The sequence below is a fragment of the Mya arenaria genome, chromosome 4 (assembly GCF_026914265.1).
Source record: "Mya arenaria isolate MELC-2E11 chromosome 4, ASM2691426v1".
Classification (NCBI taxonomy): Eukaryota; Metazoa; Mollusca; class Bivalvia; order Myida; family Myidae; genus Mya; species Mya arenaria.
In genome coordinates this window covers 29,280,614-29,294,892 of record NC_069125.1, presented here as the reverse complement: position 1 = coordinate 29,294,892, position 14,279 = coordinate 29,280,614, and the positions used below count along the sequence as shown (strand labels likewise).

The 14,279-nt window shown below is 31.3% G+C and overlaps 2 long non-coding RNA genes across 3 annotated transcripts; one reads left to right on the top strand and one right to left on the bottom strand.

Moving 5' to 3' along the window:
• Positions 1–6,384: 6,384 nt before the first annotated feature.
• LOC128232490 (uncharacterized) lies at positions 6,385–12,725 on the bottom strand. Its single transcript, XR_008260538.1, has 9 exons — positions 12,568–12,725; positions 11,669–11,899; positions 10,426–10,509; positions 10,155–10,249; positions 9,458–9,592; positions 8,898–8,964; positions 8,473–8,545; positions 7,615–7,698; positions 6,385–6,624 (listed from the first exon to the last, which is right to left on the bottom strand). It is a non-coding gene; the product is annotated as an uncharacterized LOC128232490 (long non-coding RNA).
• LOC128232491 (uncharacterized) lies at positions 10,825–13,716 on the top strand. Of its 2 annotated transcripts, none has more exons than XR_008260540.1 (3): positions 10,825–11,007; positions 11,298–11,378; positions 12,775–13,716. It is a non-coding gene; the product is annotated as an uncharacterized LOC128232491 (long non-coding RNA). The 2 variants fall into 2 exon arrangements; XR_008260539.1 differs by lacking the exon at positions 12,775–13,716 and adding an exon at positions 11,612–11,710.
• Positions 13,717–14,279: the final 563 nt, after the last annotated feature.

The window sequence follows — 14,279 nt, the reverse complement described above, 5'->3', positions numbered from 1 at the left end:
ACTGCATCATGCCAGTGCATCAGTGTGAGATTGATTAGTGGATACCAAGTAAGACAATTGTATTCTCCAGGTACTCCGGACTCCCAAACAACATAAGACCACACTCTCTCATAAAATCCTGCCAGCGAGAATGAATAATATTATGCTTATTAATTAGTTTTACAATCATTGTTAAATGAATAAGTTTAAACTAGAACAAACTCATTACAACTTCCTTCCATGTACCTGCACATTGATCGAATGATACCCTTTCCTGTTTACATAATCGGCTTCAAACTCATGAGGGGCTCGTACACGTACTTGAGTGCAGTCTATCAAACCAATGACATTTGGAAATCCTGAAATTTTAGTAGGTTATTTAGAGTAACATTATATTTACATCATTTCTATTAATACTTAATAAGTACTGTACATAGTGTGTTTGCGGGATAAGAACCAGCTAGCTTTTACACTCTGCTGGTTTAATAAAGAGTCATGCTAATGTTTATTCAGTTGTGGATTTGAGCCCCACATTGAGTGCATTTTTCCTCCCATGTTTCTTTATACTAGAAATAACCAGGGAGTGAGCAGTATGCTTGGTGTGGAGCTCTGATCACAGCAACAATATCAGCTAACCCGTCAGTTGGTTCTTACCCACATACATGCACAGGCATCTGGATCATTGTTTGTCACTTAAATGTTGTTTAAAACCATTTTGGGTACATACAATGAGATAAACAACACATCTGAAGATATTTAGTGTCTTTCATATACAAAAAAGAAACAAGGTATGCAACTCGAACTTACCCTATTTCACGGTAGAGTCCAGTTTTATGCAAATTTCTTAACCAACATAATAACAATCCATTTTTAAATAAGTGACATGGAAAGAAGAGTCAATTACCTTTAAAATGGTGTGCGATATGTTGGTATATCAATAATGTCTTTAGACAAACAAGCATAATTCAATGTCCAATTCTCGTGTTTTTCTTTAGTCGGAAAGAGTACAGCAAATTCAAATCTTCAATTTTCCCCGTGTAAACAGTACTAATGACAGTCCTATTGAAGTTATTTTATGCTTCAGTGTACAGATAAATTAATTCCATTCCTTAATATCACCATAAGACTAACACCACAGTTTAAGAAACAACCGTATCAATCAATTTGCAATCATCACTGGCTAAGTTTTTTTAGATGTATACTGGGTGAGTTCTAGTTCTGGCTTCCATAACTTTAATGTTGATATTTTTTTGATGTTTACAACACATTAACATGTCCAAAAAGGTAATATATAACGTGTTCGCTGAAGTTCTTTAGCTAGGTGAGTAGCTAAATCGGAACAGTACCTAAATATGGAACACCCGTTATAAAAGCGTTTTTCCGATTGTGATCTGTTTATTTACAATTTTAATTAATATAGACGCATGCCTTAGATACACGTTCCAAATAACACGATACTCCGGTAAGTATTTAAAATACTGCTATCATTCAAAGTTGTTCATGTTCAAATGTCAGTACATGGCATGTGGGGGAATGACTTCATGCTTTCCACAGTTACAGCATACTGGTACACTCTGTATTTTTATTAATTAAATCATCAAATTTTACTGACAAAAATGACAAAAAAAAAGCTGGAAATAAAATAAATTATACGTTTACTTAAACAAAACATGTAACGTAAATGGACCCTGAGTCGTTACTTTCAGAAACATTTAATGTCGATCCTAAAATCTATCAAGTTTAAAGGTAGTTTTCTGTGTCCCAAATTGTAAACAGACATCTTTGGCACGTATGTTATCCTTTGCTTAACTGATATCTGGAGAATAATATAGTGAAAAGAACCTTTAAAGATGTAATATACAGCACTGACGACTCATAGACCACTAGAACCTTAACTCGTCAGCAGTTAATAAGTTTAATGCCTATAGGTCGGCACTGAGGTCTTTAAGTCGTCATTTATTTATTTTTCTACCCATCTGGGCCCCACATGGGTTTTGCAACAGGGCTCCATGTGGGTCCCATATGGGCAACCCATATGAGCTGAATGTGGGACCCATATGGGCCCCACATGGGTTTTGAAACTGGGATCGATTTAGGACCCGTATGGGCCCCACATGGGTTTTTGAGCAGGGCTTGATATGGGACCCATATGGGCCCACATGGTATTTGTGGGCTCTATATGCCATACCTAAGCAATTAATTTGGGGTAAACCGTTACTTTTGTTATTACAGGTTATAATATATTGATTCCAATTACCTAAAATATTTGATCTTGAGTGTTCACCTATTGCATTACTATCCATTCATTGATTATCTCTACAAACAGCTATGTAGAGAAGTACAAATGACATAATGTCAACATAATATTTCATTACACAACAAAGATAGCAATAATCTTATTAAGTTTATTAACATGAAAACATTAGAAATGTAAAACAAGATGCACTACACTAAAAAAGACAACAAAAATTACATACTGACAATGATTTTAAGATTTTGCGTAATACTGGCAATATAAAAGTGGCACACAAGAAAAGTGTGACTGAAATTATGACACATTTTTTTCAGTTTGGTTTGACAATACCAAGCTAAAACTATTTAGTACATTTATATGGTAATTTGATTAATAACTTAATAATAAGTGATAACTTTGTTTTATTGATTTTATCTGTCAGTTAAAGCTGTCAAACTGAAAAAGCGTGTCAAAACTTACATGTAAAAAAACATTTTTTAAAGGCTTTAACGACATTCGGAGCTCCTCGGCCATTTTATCAAAAACAACCTCTGATGTATTTGGACGGTTTACATACTCAAAAAGCGGTACGTTTAAGTCCGCTGCAAGTAGATCGCGTAGTATTTTTTTAGCAGTTAAACTTTATGACTTAACTCTTGGGAATCTTAATTATGTTTGCAATAATACACTTAACTGGCAATCAATTTAAACTTAGATCAATAAAAACAATTCTAAAACCCTACATTTAATTAATGATATAATTAAGAAATTTAACTGATGTACCGGCATACATCTGAGGTTGTTTTCGATAAAAATGGCCGCGGAGCTCCGAATGCTTTAACGAATGTGTTTAAAAAAATACACTAATCGAAAGACGCACAATTCTAATAAACAGAGCATGGAGTGCATCTACACATTTAAGTATAACAATATTGCTTAGACATAAAGCAGCGATTCAAACCAGAAATGAAATAACAGTTTCAAGTTCATTGGTACATTGGATTCAATCACAAAAGTCATACATGTAAAATAAAAAGAATTTAAAAGGAGAAAAATTAAACACAAACCAGAGCTATTGACTAACACAATTAATGCACCTTGTAATACTAGTAGTATAGATGGTCCTCCGTAGTCAAATTTGCATAATGACATCATCAATTATAAATAGCCCTCCGTAGTCAAATTTGCATAATGGCATTATCATTGAGATCTTGACAACATCCTCATATTTGGCGCTAATAAATTTGGTTTCGACCTAGCGTTTTGTATAATTAAGATTTAATCTATTTACATTAATAAAGGTAAAGTAGGTGTCTCGCCAGTCCAGCTTTTTTTAATAAACAGCGGATGACATGTTAATCATGTGAGTTTGATTGAGTAGCAGCAACGGCTGAAGAATCACAAAGCTTGTACTTTACGGGGACGGTCCGTCTTCATTAATCAAACACTTGAACTGTCAATGATCACTTAAAAACGTTCGCATGAATTCAGCAATTATGTTAAGAGCTCCTTTATATAAAGTCTTGACCCTTCGCGCCTATCATTGTAGTGAGATCAGTCATTAACACACACAAAGAAGTCAACTTCAGAGGTAACTACATTTATTGTACATACCAATTTGAAAATAAATGAACAAAACCTTGTACACAATTTTCAATAATCATTTTCTAAAGGAAATTCGCTAAGATGTATGTTATAAATATGAGTATGTACTTGATAGTTTTATATAGTTTTAAATAGTTTTAATAAAAAACATTGATAAAAGTAATGTAAATTCATAAGTAATAATGTTGGTTAAATGTTTGAAGCAATAAAACGTTATCTAGGCGACCATTTACAAAAGTCTTTGTTACATTTCTACTGTATGGTTTTATAAAACGTATTTCAAACAAAATTTCAGATAATCACTTGAAATTGTTAATCTTGGGAGACTACACGCCATAAGAAAGAAAAAAAACCACAGGCACTCTACAGGCAGTTCTTTGTGTCACTACACAGGCACTATACAGACAGTTCTTTGTGTGTAACTATTTTTAATAACAGCAGATGACGGTTAGGGTCAAGTGAGTGCAAATTATAACCTTCATCCGCTGACCTTTGAATAACCTTCATCCGCTGACCTTAGATGACTGAATGTCATTAAACGACCTATTCAGTCATTCACCTATCACAACCTAAACATTTAACCTTTAATAACATTGTACTGCTCCGCTAAAACAGCTTGACCATTCATCCGTCAACTTAATCATAGTGTTCTTATTAGAAAGAAAACATATTCTAATAACTGTAAACATAATATTAAGTATGGATTTGAGAGTGTATGATGCAAATCAGAGAATGATATATTCTTTTTTTGATGAGAGTGGATCAGAGTTACCATGGATATCTGATTGTGAAGTTTTAAGTATATATTGGTGGATGCAAACTAGCCATCGGCGTATCATAAACCTATTAAGACATTCCAACTTTCAAGCAATTGTCGATGAATACAATAGCAATGAGCCACAGTTACATGAAGAAACATATGAATTTATACCATATTTATTAACCTTCTCTCAAAGTAAAGATATTGAGGACTATATTCCTAGACAATAGTTTTAAACTGTTATATGTTACCTTGTTCAATAATTGTAAAAATCATGACACAAGCACACCTGGATGCGATCAATTTTAAAATTAATGCAGATGTTAGCATAGTGGCAGTTCATCACGAAAAAGAAAAATCAAAAATTAAATATATTCTATCTAATGAATGTGTCTTAAAACCATGGAAAAATAGTTCTGTCATCATTGTAGAAGACGGTTGCTGACGCGTAAGACTATCTTCAAACCAATTATTCAACTTGTATGATTTGAAGGAAACATTGTTGTTTTTAACTTCAATTGTTGAAAATCAGTGAAAATGAATCAAACAGATTGTATTTCTTTTCAAAGTGGTATTCCTTTTTCGGAATATACTCATCCAGTGTATTGATGAGGATCGCCTTAGCACTTATACGTTTTGGCCGGAGCAAATAATCCCTACTAAACAAAGTTTAGCCAAAGCCGGATTTTTCTATACCAATGTGGGTGACAAGGTGACATGTTTTAGTTGTGGAAAGACATTGTTTCAGTGGAAGTCATCCGATAACCCCTGGGCGGAGCATAGTAAACATTCAAAAGATTGTGAATATATAAAGATGGTTGGAGGAGATCCATCACATCATATTGCGTTTACCAACCACAAGAACACATCTTCAAATTCGTTTTTTCTTTGGAGTTAATGACAATGGCGTCTGTTTCAATTAATACATCAATCGAATTGTTATTTGAATCTTACTTCAAAATATTACATGCAAGGACAGTGTTGAACTCATTTCCAAAGAATGTGAAAGAACATTGTTATGGATGTCAATTTGATCGATTTAGTCAATCAGATCACACTTGTATAATGCGTACGGAGAGAGAAAATTTGGATTTGTTTTTCGACATAACACTAGATAAACTTGACTACAATAGTCTTATGTCTGTATGGGAGACATCTGTTTATCTATCAACAGAGGAGGCTGATCTCGTACGATTAAAGTTCTATTCACAAGGATGGAAAAATCAAATTGACTCTAATGGATGGAAGGAAGAACTGAAAAATACTGTTTTGAGAATGAAAGCAATAGATGATCGTTTACTTCCTATCAATGATGAACCTGATAGCCATTTGATTTACCCGCCTATCAATAAACAATGTGACATGTTCCAGAACAATTGTTTTCATCAAAACCAAACAGAAATGGAGTATTGTTCATTGTGCAGTGAACAACAAATGGACGAAGAAAAACATTTGACATGTTTTGAGTTCAATGATTAAATTTGACTTACCAAATTGTTTACATGTATTACTTTTATGTCCTTGAATAAATCGTATATAACCATAAATGTTTCATTTTCTGTTTATGTTTCCAATGAATGTTTGTTACTTTTACCAAGTACATTTTATTTATCTTTTATAAACTATCATTAAAAATTAGTGACAGACATTCAAGTGATTCATATTGTTCAATTTAAAAAAAAAAAAAAAAAAAATGAAATGCTGAACATGATAACTTGTCAACATTAGATTCAGATTGTTTTATAAGACAGATGACAAGTATTCAAGTTCACCATTCAAGATGAATGCACAACAAAAAGAAGACATATTAAAAAACTGTTATTTTAATAGTTCAATTATAGCATCATACAGAGGATCACAAACATTATATGCAATATTGAATAAAAAATATCCAGGACTATTCACAAAACAGTTCATTCGTCAATGGTTGGATAAACAAACTAGTTATGCTACTTCCAAACAGGTTCGTCGAAAGTTTAGAATGGCCCAAGTACGAGTGTCTTCTATTGATGAACAGTTTGATGCTGATCTCATGTCTGTAGGCAATCTGTCAAAAGAAAATGATGGAATTTTTTGATAGTTATGGACATTCACCAGGATATTACAATGATTTCTTTATCACATTTATTAAACAATTCAAAACTGTAGACTATTCTGACAAACATCTTCAAAGCAATTATTCAAATATTTGTGGACTGTATTGTTTATTTTATTTTATGTTAAGATTAAAAAATATATCACTAGTAGATATTGTAAATATGTTTCTTCTTCTAACTTTTCTAGAAATGATGTTTTTGTTTATGATGTTATGTCCAACATATTTTGTTATTGTATAAAAACATGTAAAAATAATAATCAAAGTAGCAAATCTAGAATTAAAAACATATAAAATTAATGTAATTGTTGTTTCTTATCATTTTGAGTTCATATCTTAGCAAAGGAATATATCTCAACTTTCATCACAATAAAACAAGATGGATAAAGCGACTATTAAATTTGAATGTCCCAGCACATGTATTATTGCTGGAAGTACTGGGAGTGGAAAATCAACATTTACAAATGAATTGCTGAAAGTGGCAGATAAAATATTTACCATACCACCAAAAAGAATATTTTATTGTTATGGTATATACCAGAACTTGTATGATAACATGAAAGCTACCATTTCAAATATTGAGTTTTTTAATGGTCTCCCAATGAGGGAAGATTTAGAAACATGGGCCACTGATTCATCCCACAAAGTAATAATATTGGATGATTTAATGAATAAAGCTGCAGAAAGTAGTGAAATCTCCAATCTCTTTACTCAATATAGTCATCATTTAAATTTCAGTGTAATTTTTTTTATGTCAAAATGCTTTCACTGCAGAAAAACAATTTCGCACAATCAGTTTAAACACACACTACTTTTGACTATTTAAAAATCACAGAGATAAACTGTTAAAACAAATGTTGGGTAGACAGATGTTTCCAGGACAATTACCCTTTTTTATGGACGCCTACACCAGGGCTACAGATAAAAAATATGGATACTTACTTGTGGATATTTCACCACACAGCAACCCTAGTTATAAGTTGCGCACAGACATCCTCCCACATCAGACTACCATCGTTTTCTCACCTATAAACAACAAAACATGAGTAACACTGTAAAAAAAGAACGCCTTTTCATTCAGTTTATCATTCAAACTAATATCAACCAACAAAAGGCTCTCATAAATACTATGACATCATCACAAATGAAGGCAGTTATGGAAATCATCTACAACGTGTTGCAAGGAACATTGAAGTTTTCAGAATTGGATAAGAAGACTTTAAGTAGACATAAAAATATAATTCGTCAATTCATCAAAAAGAGAGTATCAATAAAGAAAAGAAAGCGACTTTTTACAAAATATATAAAATTCATTATTTTATTGTTAAAGTCTTGTGAAAGAGAACCATGGCTCAAGAATTAGTACTTATTCCTAGGATGAAATATGAAAAAATGATTGAGCAAATACAGAATAAAAAGATTTTGAATTTCATAATAAAAGTTTGAAAATCAATAAACATGATAATCAAAGTGACTCAAAAATTATTCAAACTGGAGGGATGGATAATGATCAAATTGAAAACAAACCAACAAAACCTACTAAAAGTCATATGAAATTTTTTTTTATATGTGAAACAATCCATAGCACAATTTTCTCAAGCAAAGAAACATCAATCATCTTCATTCATTCAAGCAAAGAAACGTCAATCATCACCAAAGTGGATACCTTATCCAATATAATTGAAACAAACTCCTATTTAATATAACAAATTATGATTGGTTATGCATTGATAATGTGATGATAATAATTTTCATTATATATTTAGACTTTATTAAATTAGTGTTTAGTTTACAACTTACACAATGTCGTCTCAGGATAGATTTCTTGATGGGCTTGTTTTACAATATCCCACTGGTTCTGATAAATTGGAAACTGAAATTAAAAGTTTGAAAAGGAAATTAGAGGAGGTTGACTTTAGTGATGCTGATGAAAATGAGTATTGTCAAATGGTGGATAGAATTGACAAAAAGAAAAAGAGGAAAATAAATAAAGAAAATGAAACACCTGGAACTTATAATTGTGATGAATGTGATAGCAAATTTAATAGAAAGGCCAATTTTGTGCGTCATATGTTATCACATAATGCAGCATTTAAGTGTGGAATATGCCAGATGCAATTCAGACGCAAGGATTATTTGCAATGTCATGAAAAAAAAAGAAACATCATGGTGAATTTAAATCTGAGTATATATGTGGACAATGTAATCATAACTTTGATATTTACCGAGATCTTGTTGATCATGTTAGCAAAATGCATCAAGATACACAACATGGTGGACGAGTTGCATTGTCTGAAAACAATAGCATACAAAGTAACAATGAAAATGCAAGAGAATCTAAAGACAAACACGAAAACATGGATGATCAAGAAATAATCCAACACCCTCAACAACAACAAAATGCTATAGAAGATACAGTTCAAAACAGAACACTTTATCCAAGAAATGATGAAAAATATGACTTGTTAACCTTTTTAGCAAATTGTAAAAATGATATTATGAACTTTTTACATAGACGTTTAAAAAAAACATTCAATAAAATGGCATATTTCAACAAAAGTTGAACTGATCAAAGAAGATGCCGATGGGAATGTAACCGCAACCAGTACACCTCACTTTCGTAGCTTAACCTATTCTACATTGAATTGGGACACTTTTTCTGAGCATGACATTAATGAAGCTTTTCAAAGAGTGTCTAAAAGTTTGGAAAATTATTTAAAAGAAGCATCCGGATGGACTATAAGAAAAGTGATTCTTCTTCAGATGTTAACAATAAACTACTCACCAATAAAGGGTTCTAGCTATATGGAGCTGCCTTCAACTTTGCGAAAATCAAACTGCATTTTGAATATTGAAAACTCTGATCAGAAGTGATTCCTATACAGCATAATCGCTTCTCTATACCCTGCTGAGTCACAACCTGAATTGGTAAGACATTATGAAAAACACATACAAGAGTTAGACACAGCCTTTTACTCTCACATTAAAAAAGAACATATATCAGATCAAGATTATTTACATGCCAACAATGTATTTCAAAGCTTAGGTTGTCACAATTTAGGAGAATATCATGATATATATCTCAAAACAGATGTATTATTGTTGGCTGATGTATTTGAACAATTTCGAAACATGTGTTTACAACAGTATGGTCTTGATGCAGCACATTTCTATACAAGCCCTGGTCTAAGTTGGCAAGCAATGTTAAAAAAGACTGGTGTCTCCTTAGAGTTAATGACAGATATTGATCAAGTATTATTTATTGAAAAAGGTATTCATGGTGGGATTTGTCAAATTTCAAAAAGATATAAAAAGGCCAACAATGAGTTTTTATCTGATTACGACCCTAGTAAACCGAAATCATGGATCTCATATATTGATGCTAACAATTTGTATGGTACTATTATGTCACAAGAATCACTTCCTACTGGCTCATTTAAGTTTTTATCACAAAATGAAATTGAAAACTTTAATGTTAATACCTTTTCTGTTGATGGTTCAAAGGGGTATATCCTTGAAGTGAGTTTGCGATATCCTGAACATCTTCATGATCTACACAACGACCTTCCACTGACACCTGAAAGTAAACACATTGAGGTTGATGAATTATCATCATACACAAAAAGACTGTTGAAAAAATTTAATGGAAAAAAAATGAGATGTCACCACTTCCCAAAACAGAAAAATTACTAGCAACTTTACATGATAGGGGAAAATATGTTGTACATTATAAGAATCTACAACTCTACTTACAATTGGGTCTCTAGATTAAAGAGATACATCGTGTTCTGCAATTCGATCAAACATCCAGGATGAGAGACTATATTGATTTCAACACTGAAATGCGAAAAAAGCTACATCTACATTTGAGAAAAACTTCTACAAACTCATGAATAATGCAGTCTATGGTAAGAATTTCCTTTAACATTTTTAATATCCGAAATTAAATTATCCAAATTCAATGATACCATCCAAATTCAAATTTTTAAAATTCATTGTTATTGTTTTATTAAAAAGAATTAATTTATATATATATTAATCTAATATCACTTTACTAATTGTGACAGGGTCATTATTTACGACATACTGGTTTACGTTAGAGGGACTACTTTCTTTACTTTCGTTTTAATATATTTATTGTTTGACCTTTATTGAACTCCAGGGCTTGGTATGCTTGCAAATGCAAGATTTGATTGGTCAGTTGTTTTAACCGCTTTCCTTTAATTTTCGTTCGTCACAAGGTTGACACAACTTTTTCACTTGTCAAACAATATAGACATATATATTTTACTATAAATAATAAAGGATCAGGGTTCTAAGGAATATAGGATTTTGGTAAGTCTTGTTGTTTTATTTGTTTGTGGTTGTCATTTCGTTGCTATTGTTTCTAAATCAGTTTGATGTGGTTTCCGATTGAAATTGGGTAATTGCTAATTGCAGTGTTGTACTCATTCTCGTTCACTAGAGCGATTAAGTAAATACTCGTTGATTTATCATTGTCAACCTCTGATAGATGAAAATGTGTTTTAATAATAACTTCTTAAATGGCAGTATTGGTTATTTCTTCTTATATATATGTTATCACTTTTCCATACTTCTGGGCACATGTTAATTTAACATTGCAGATACCGTTTAAACATAAACCCCACACGAGTGCTTGAGATCGAGTGTTAGAGACATATAGTGGAGCTCAGTACCACATACTGGTAAGACTGTCATAATGTTATGTCATGTATGTTTGTAATGTTGTAATTATGTTTGTAACATGTCTGTACTGTTTTATGTTGTTTACATGTATGTTATTGTGTATTCATCCATGGTCATTACTGTAATACTTATATTCATGTGATTATATTATATTATATTATAACATGTAGTTATAATATGTAACATGATTAATATTCAGATGTCATATATTTTGTATTTTGTATGCTTTCAGGGCTCACGCTCATATATTTCTATGAAGAAATAATAAACAATAAAACGAACCTATTACCTGCTTATCAAGTGATCATTTAACCCCAACGATAAGCGCCCGGTAACATAATGAATTGAATAAATAAATAGTCGTAACACAAACCATGTTTAAATAATACTTGCTAGTTCTTTAAAGGGTGCAGGACGAAGTGAACCATTTCACAAGTGAACCAGTTCCTTAGTGTACCATTTCAGGACCAAGTGAACCACATATGTATTATATAGTGGCTATTGTGTGATGGCACACTGCCTGAAAGGTGATAATAACTAGTAATTATCGCCATTTGAATGCAAGACTTCACACATTTGCTACACTGTTAAAGATGTTTATTTAGCTGTTAGAAATTGACTTTTAAGCTTCATGACAATTAGTATAGTAGCTATTTTATGATAGTAACATAAATACAAGAGATGCATAAACATTATGATATTTATTACTTGGTGCATTCAACATTATTGGCTATTACTAAGGTGTTTAAAAATTCAGTATTTTGTTATTATTATATCATAGGCTCAGATTATCTTTAAAATGCTAGCGAAATGCAGATGGATCCAGCCGAAATGTCATGAAACACCCACACTTATTTGTTTTTGGTACATGACTGAGGTGTAAATAACAAACATAGAGAATTTTTGAACATATATGGAATAAAATTCAACAAAGTAGGATGTATTGATAATATATTCATTATAAGGATTAAATAAAAAGGTATTTTGTTTTTCATTTTTCTTTTCCTTTTTTCAAAACATTGTTATATCAAAATACATAATTCTAATAAATAAACACTTTGATATGATTAACAATTTATCCATATCATCTATTATTTCATTTATACTCAGGAAAATAAACTCTGAAACATAATATTTCATTAAGAGAATATTCCCTATATAACATATAGATGGTTCACTTCGTCTCACCAAGTGGTTCACTTAGTCCTGGTTCACTTAGGAAGTGGTTCACTTCGTCCTACATTCTTCTTTAAAATTGTTGTTGACGATATCTTATTTTTAATCAACTTTAATAATCGTTATCATTTTAGGTAGCAGTTAACAGTTTTGCATAGATGTTGCTAAAAGTTGTAATGTTGAAACTTACCATTATTTATTTAATTTTTTTTTTTGCAGGAAAGACTATGGAAAACGTTAGAAAACATAGGAATGTAGAACTCTGCCATCAGAAGAAGCGATTAATCAAACTCTCAGCCAAACCTACTTGCAAAACTCATAGGATTTTTTCTGAAGATCTGGTTGCCGTGGAATTACTTCGTGCCAAAGTGACAATTAACAAACCATTATTTGTTGGCATGTGTATTCTAGACCTCAGCAAACATTTGATGTATGATTTTTATTACAATCATCTAAAAGAAAAATATCCTAATATAGAACTCTTGTACACTGATACTGATAGTTTTGTTCATTATTTAGAATGTGATAACATATTTGATGAATATCGAAAACATACACATTTGTATGATCTATCTGAATTTCCAAAGAATCATCCATTGCATAGTGATGTCAATAAAAAAGTGCTTGGAAAAATGAAATCAGAAACAAATGAAAAAAGTGTATTTCAGAATTTGTTGTGAATTTCCAAGGAATCATCCATTGCATAGTGATGTCAATAAAAAAGTGCTTGGAAAAATGAAATCAGAAACAAATGAAAAAGTGTATTTCAGAATTTGTTGCATTAAAACCAAAAATGTATGCTTTTGCGTGTGATAATATTGAAGTCAAGCATTGCAAGGGTATTTCAAAAACTACAGTCAAAAACAATTTAAGACTAGATCATTACAAACATTGTTTAATCAGTCTAGAAGTTTCTCCAATATGTCAGTAATTCGTAGTCATAAACATCAAATATATATTGTAAAGACATTGTAAAAACTGGATTATCATGCTATGATGATAAACGTTTCTTACTCGAAAATGGTATTGACAGTTTGGCATATGGACATTATAAAATAACACAACATAGATAGATAGATACTTTTTATGTATAAATGATGGCATGTACATTTCTTTACAGAATAATCTTTAAGTTTTTAGATGAAAAAATAAAATAAAAATAAAATGTGATGTTGTATTTAAATAAAATAAAATTATTAGATAAATGTTTTGTTTTTTTTGATAATGTATTATTTTTATACACCACGACCTCTTCAGGGTCAAGCTGAATTTTTAAAAAAAAAAAAAAATAACGTTGAATAATAATAAAAATACATACTAAAAGCGATGTTTAAGAGTTTTATATAATACAAGTTCTTAAGAATATTATAATGAAATATTGAATCATTTTCTACTATCTATTCCAATAATTGAGTTGAAGATTACTATGATTAATGGGTTAAAAGAGAAACAAACTTACCAAGTCCCACATCAATTGAGCCTGTTGCTGGTGTTGTTGTTGCTGCTGCTGCCGTTGCTGCTGTTGGGGAGACTGTCCTCACTGTTAATAGCATTATGGCTTTCTTTTCAAAATATTAAAAATATAATTAATTTATTTTTAAAAAAGAAATCCATGAGTAAAAACATTATTACCTCACTAACACTAATATAGGTCCTCTGTGGTGCGTAAAACCGCACACACATTCACGAGGAATGTTTTCACCTCTTTCCAAAAACATACACAA